The sequence below is a fragment of the Octodon degus genome, unplaced genomic scaffold (assembly GCF_000260255.1).
Source record: "Octodon degus isolate 3935 unplaced genomic scaffold, OctDeg1.0 scaffold00125, whole genome shotgun sequence".
Taxonomy (NCBI): Eukaryota; Metazoa; Chordata; class Mammalia; order Rodentia; family Octodontidae; genus Octodon; species Octodon degus.
Genome location: NW_004524701.1, coordinates 7775666 through 7782304, shown reverse-complemented (window position 1 = coordinate 7782304; position 6639 = coordinate 7775666). Strand labels below are relative to the sequence as shown.

Genomic DNA, 6639 nt, shown 5'->3' with positions numbered 1-6639 from the left:
ATTCTATTTCTTTCCTAAATTGTTTATTCAGGGGTTCCATCATTTTTATATTCTCCTCTATTTTTTAATCAGTGTATTCTTTAGAAGCACTTAGTATTTCTTTAATTATAGTTACCACTACATTTTTTAGTTCTGAAATTACTTCTGATCTGATTTCTTCTATACCTTTCTGCAGTTGATTCTTCACTGTCAACGCTATTATTTCCAAGATATCTGGTGAGTGATTTCCAGTTTCCTCAAGTGCTACTGTCTTCTGCATTTGTACTGGGTGGACTCGGGGCCTGAGACTGCATTTTGTTCCTTCTCTTTGTCATTTTGTATACCACTATCTTCTGACCTTTGATGTAGAGCTTAGATAGAGTTATTACCTTAGCACCAGGTCTGGATCTACGAAGTTCATATACCTCCAGTGGGAGTTGTTTGGATCTGGCTGTTGTGCTCCACTTTTTTCTGCTGCAGGTGTTAGAGTTGAACCCTTTGTGTCACTCTGGCAAGATGTTCTGCTCCTGAATCAGCTGGGTAGGTCTTGCCTCTATCCTCTTTTCAGGGAGTTCTGCTGAAGGGTTCTGTGGTGGGCCCGCACTCTGGGTCGAATGAGGATCCGCAGCCCGGGGTCATCTCACTCACTCTCCGGCCTGCGCTCCGGGTCTGTTCAGGATCCCACGGCCCAGGGTCATCTCATTCGCTCTCCAGGCCTGCGGGCTTTACGTTTTTATACTTTTCTGCTGGATGGTTAAGACAAAGGTAAAGCAGCACCTATGCAACAAGCGTTGTAGCTTTTGGGTTTTGGACCAATTTTTATGTTTATATCTGACAATCTGAACAACTACTTTAAAGACATCAATATGCAACATAATAACCATTGTTGAATTCCTATTATTTTGTCTAGTGAAATTCTGTATTGTTTCTTTTTTAAAATTTATTTAGTACAGAGTCTACAGGGTCTCACTACATGGAGCAATCTTGTAGTGATCCTCTTGTTTTCAGCCTCCCAAACATTGGGATTATAGGCACACACCACCACTCCCAGTTTCAATGGCCATTTCAGCACACCCTGGCAGGCTTGGGGTGCCAGGCATCAAACCCCCAGTCCTTGTACTCTGCCTAAACAGGCACTTTAGTCTGCTGAGCTATCTGGCCAGCCCTCTGTGTTTTTTCTAATTTTTTTCTTTTTACTATTTTTTCTGTTTAAAAATAAATAAATGAATAAGTACTTGCTGATATCTTAAGTCTAAATTAAATTGAAAATGTCTAAACAATCATTAAAATGTTTTGATAGCCAGGAACACAATATTTTTTTCATTTTCTCAAGATTATATAGTGCTCGCTTCTGTAGCACATATACTAAAATTAGAATGATACAGAGAAGATTAGCATGGCCCCGGCGCAAGAATGACACCCAAATTTGTGAAGCGTTCCATATTTTTAAAGGGGGATACAGATGAATATCCATTTTGTATCTGTGTATTCAAAATGGTTAGGATAGATATATAGTTACACTCTCTTAATGAATAGAGGGATTTTCTCTAAAGGTGTTTGTAAATAGGATATCGAGTCCGCATCTTATACAGCAAATTAACCACTAGGAAGAATGTATGCAATGTGTTAATTATTGAAACTGTCCTACCAAATTGGTTTGACTTTTTTTTTTTTTTTCGGAACTGGGGATTGAACTCAGGCCCTTGTGCTTGCCAGAGAAGCACTTCTTCCACAGAGCCATCTCCCAAGCCCCACCAGGTTTGAAACTGTTTCTTTGCTATTTGTTTCTCAATAAAATTATGGAAAAAAAAGAATGATAAAAGCACAAAAGAAAATATTTTTCAATTGTCAATAATATAATCAGTTGCGAATTATCAAATGATCATAAAATCATTTGTAAAAATTATTATAGAACAAAATATTCATACAGTGCCTAAAATGACCCCGAAGAGTGCTTACTGATGTATATTTTACTAATTCCAAAAGAGGAAATGCAATAAAAAAAATTCAGTTAGCACAAAAAAAAAGATTATAGGCCGCTGCTCCAGCCCAACATGGCAATGCACAACAAGGCGGCCCTGCCGCAGATCCCGGACACCCGGCTGGAGCTGGCAGAGCTCGTGAGGCGGAAGCAGGAGCTGGCAGAAACGCTGGCAAACTTGAAGAGACAGATCTATGCTTTTGAAGAAAGCTAGATGTATGGCAATATTATTCGTGGCTGGGATCACTATCTGACCAACCAAAAAAAACTCCAACAGCAAAAATGATCAACGGAACCAGAAGCTTAAAGAAGCCCAGTGGCCCTTCAGTAAATCTTCAGTCACGTCGGCAGCTGCTGTAAGTGCGTTGGCAGGAGTTCAGGACCAGCTCACTGGAAAGAGGGAGCCAGGAAGTGGGACAGAAAGGGACACTTCTCCAGACTTCCACAATCAGGAAAATGAGCCCAGCCAGGAGGACCCTGAGGATCTGGATGGATCTGTGCAGGGAGTGAAGCCCCAGAACGCTGCTTCTTCCACTTCCTCAGGAAGTCATCATAGCCATAAAAACTGCAAGAATAAAAACCGGCACAGGTTAGTGGCAGGGACGCCACCCCCACAGCTCCGATGACTGTTGGTATGAAGAGCCCTTCCTAGAGCCAGAGAGCTCAGGATGGACAGAAATCTGACTCCAAATGAAACCACCTCATTTTGTAAGGGAGGAGTTGGTGAGCAGTAGAGTGACCCTAAAAAAGGACTCCAGGACATCCTTCCACTGTTGCTAGCGCTGAATCCTAGCCCTAACCCCAAGAACATTGTTTAATATGGTGAATTTGAAATCCTTTCAGAAGAGCAAAGGGGGGACTAAAAATGGAATCTGTGTAAATTTGAAAAATGACACTAGTGTATGTTGGTGAAAGTGGGATAATCTTTTGTTCCTCCTCCTGATCCCTGCCTTCTTTTGTGAGAACTGATTTAATGTGCCTTTAAAAAATTTTTTTAAATACAAGCTTTTTGATCAAAAAAGATTATATATATATATATATATATATACACACACATATATATATCACAATAAAATTTTACTCTTTTCTTTGAATATATGGAAGACAATCATACATTAAATCTATTTCTAGATGAAATAAACTAACTATGTGGATTAATTTATACACTGCAACTTGGTAATTTAGTTTGGAAAGTTGTGAGCAATTAAGGTCTTCCCAATGTACTGTTGGATTCTAATTTGGTGTCTCCTCTGCTACTCTTTCCCCTGGTCCCTGTCCACCTCCCATGTTACCATTATTACAGTGCTTTTATGACCAAGCAAACAGATGATAGGCAAACTTCTTTTCTTCACAGTCTTAAAATAACTCTGTAACCTTCTTAATGAGTGAGAAGGCCTGCCTGGTGAATATCTACAGTAGCTGTTTTCATCAAACATCCAGCTTCCATCTGACATTTATTCCTGGGAGCTAAAATTTGTTGCGAGTTTTCTTGTTTCAGGTACTTTACCTATGGGTACCAGCAGACAGGAAGTGTTTATATGATCTGAATCTTTCCAAAGAGCTGTTAGGTTTGCAAAAGAGCTGCTAATTTGCCTACAGTGCTCTCTTGTCCCAAAGTCCTGTTGGTTCTCTTAGGGCCACAGTGTACACAGAACTTGCTGAGGAAGCAACACCTCAGGAAAGAGGCTAAATGTGACAGAAGAGTAGGCATGCTACAAGATAGATGTGGCCACAACCACAAGAGAGGGTCACAAGCACAACAACATTACTGAGATTTATATTCTTCTGGAGAGCTCTGGAGGTCCCTTACAGAGGCCACAGCATTGAATGGTGAGGTAGGAGCACTAGGCTGAGAACAGTAAAGCACAGAACTGGAAAGCTAAGGCACCTTATCAAATGAAAAGCAGTGCTCTTGATTGGTGGTTTATGTTTATACTGCTGTAGAATCAAGAGGAGGCTGAATAAAGAAATGGGAAAGGATGGAAGGATGGGAGTTGTGAGCAATTTGCCAAGCAATAAAATGAACCTGGTATGCAGGAAGGCAGGAAGAACAGAAATTGAGGACCTGATTTGGAAGCAGATATAGGATAGGCTTACTAGTTTTGTGTAGCTAGGATGTTGGGGGTGCAGGGAGGGTTGTACCACTATGGATAGGGTGACCCTGGGAAGCAAAGATGGCACATGGGCTGAGTTGGCCTAGAGGGAGGGTTATTATTTCTAGAGAGTTAGATTTGGAGTAATTTGCTTTATGCAAGCTCATTAATTTTTTAAAAGAATGATCCTAGTAAAGGTCACAGAGTTAATGCACAGATTAGACAACCTTTGCAGATCAAAGTCAACCATGAGTTTTTTTAAAAGCCATCCACCCCCAAATTTCTTAAGTCCAGACCCCTAGAGGTGGAGGCCAGAAGAACCCTGAATCATTTAGTACCTCTGCAGGGATCCTGCTGGGCACCCACAGTTGAGAAGCAGTGGGAAGGATAGATGTTTGCAGGACAAAGGCAAAGCAGTAACACACCCCATATTACCCTGGAGGAGTGATGAGCCATTTGGGCTTCTCTTTTACATCCCCCAAACACATCTTTACTGTACAGATTTTATTGCTGTCTAGTTAATACTGTATATTGAGAACCTTCTGATTGCTTTAGTAGGCATTTTTCTCTTATTATTGAATGCTAAAGAACCAGAGGGTGTAAGAACTTTCCAGTTCCAGAAACAGATTTTAATCCAGGGGTTTTCAAACATTCTCTAGTATGAGACACCTTTCAGAAAATGAAACTCTAATGGGTAAACAGCTGAAAGTCAAACATTCTGAAAGAACTATGTCCCAGAACACTCTGAGTTCTCCACTTGCCAGGAACAGAAACTTTGGAGACTTCTTCCACATATCAAAATCTCTAGTCAACCTCCTTCCTTTCAAATAAGGAAAGAAGGTTTTTGATCAATTACAGAAGTAATTGATCTAATGTGCCATAACTCTTTAAGTTCAATCTCCTAAATACTTACACAGTTTCCTTAGTTCGCATGGTAGTGCCTCCTTCTTTCCCAGACTATCTCCCCAAATGTCATTTTCCATTCCAGCAGACAGGAGAGCAGGGAATCAAATACACACAGCAGTTTCTGTGGAAGGTTAAGTGTGGGAAGAATCTGTAGTTCCTGCCTGACCTGAATTCTGTGGGTCCTCTACTGGGATCTCAGTTATCTGTGCTGCTCCAGTTTCAGCCTCTCAGGAAATGCTGAGTGGCCTGTACAATCATTATCTGGCCAATGCAGAGAGATTAAAAACAAAAAACAAAAAACCTTGTTATTTTTAAAGGGGAAATTTCAGTGGTTGACATTTTATCAGCAGATGAGTAAGGAAAAGTTTAGATATGTTTTAGATAGATAGATAGATAGATAGATAGATAGATAGATAGATAGAGACTTAAAGAACTATCATTGAAAACATGAGTTGTTAAAGAACGTTTTCATAGATTTTGTGACTGTCAAAGGAGGACACTTTCAGCATCTTTGCTGATTAGTAGGCTTTTAGCATCTCACTTGTACTTTCCAGTTTTCCAAAGTTGTCTCCTGGCTGTAATTCAACTCCTTGGTATTATTTGTCACAATAAATGGAACCACAACCTTTAAAGACTCTAAGATAAACTTCTGACAGGAAGCGTTAACCTTGAATTCCTTGTCTTTTAGAATTTATTCAGCAACTGCATCTGGAAGATTTTACTGCTTCTCTTTTATGCTATTGTACAATGTGCCTTTCCTGAGTTGATTTGCTACTATTTGGTTGCATAGTTACAAGTTTACATGGGATGGTAAAAAGTCAATCCATTTCCCTATTGATATGCAGGAACATATTCACTCACTGAAGACTGAGTTTATCTTTTTTTAAAAATTTTTTTCGTGGAACCAGGGATTGAACTCAGGGCCTTGCACTTGCCAGGGAAGCGCTTATTCTACTGAGCCATCTCCCTGGCCCCTTATTTTGTTTTTAAGGGGGGTTGGAGCAGTTTTTTTTTTAATACCAGGTGATTCTGCAGGCTTCTATTTAATTCAAAACTTCTTCAGTCCCCAGAAAGAGGTTGTTGTGTTAAATTATCTTCCAGCACACTATAAGTATATTCATTTCCTTCATTTCTGCCATCATTGCAGATTTTCTTCATTAACATTGTAAGAAAGGACCAAGTCTTTGCATCTATGGAAAAACCATGCTCTATTTCCATCTTAATTTAAAGCAAGGCAGCAGAGAACCTGCTTGGATGGAATCTATTCCTGGCTCTGTCCTCTGAACATAGGGAAGTTCTCAGAAGTTCTCAGATCGCAGCTCAGCTTCGCGCACACAGCAGTGCTAAAATTAAAACCAGAAGTTCACCAAATAAATAATTCAACTACTATATTCAGACTTGAATATCTGAAAACACATATTTTACAGAGATTTCAATTGACCCAGCTGTTTACATTTTCACCTGCATCATCCTCCTTACTTTGATCAGGAGCCAAAGCAGGTGTGAACTGAAATACACATACATTCATTTCCAGACTCAGCATTCACTCCTCTCCTCACCCACCTTTCTATCTTTGATTGCTTTTCATCTTCTTTCACCTTCTTGGATCTCAGACTGTAGCTGGCACTTGGCCCTATATACTGAGGAGGGGCTCATCCAGACTATGCATATTGTCCCAGT

The 6639-nt window shown here is 40.1% G+C and overlaps 1 non-coding gene and 1 pseudogene across 1 annotated transcript; both read left to right on the top strand.

The window, feature by feature from the left end:
• The first annotated feature begins 1320 nt into the window (after positions 1–1320).
• Positions 1321–1427, top strand: LOC111812459. Its single transcript, XR_002817961.1, has one exon. It is a non-coding gene; the product is annotated as a U6 spliceosomal RNA (small nuclear RNA).
• Positions 1428–2033: 606 nt separating this feature from the next.
• On the top strand, positions 2034–2586 carry LOC101581582 (annotated as a pseudogene).
• Positions 2587–6639: the final 4053 nt, after the last annotated feature.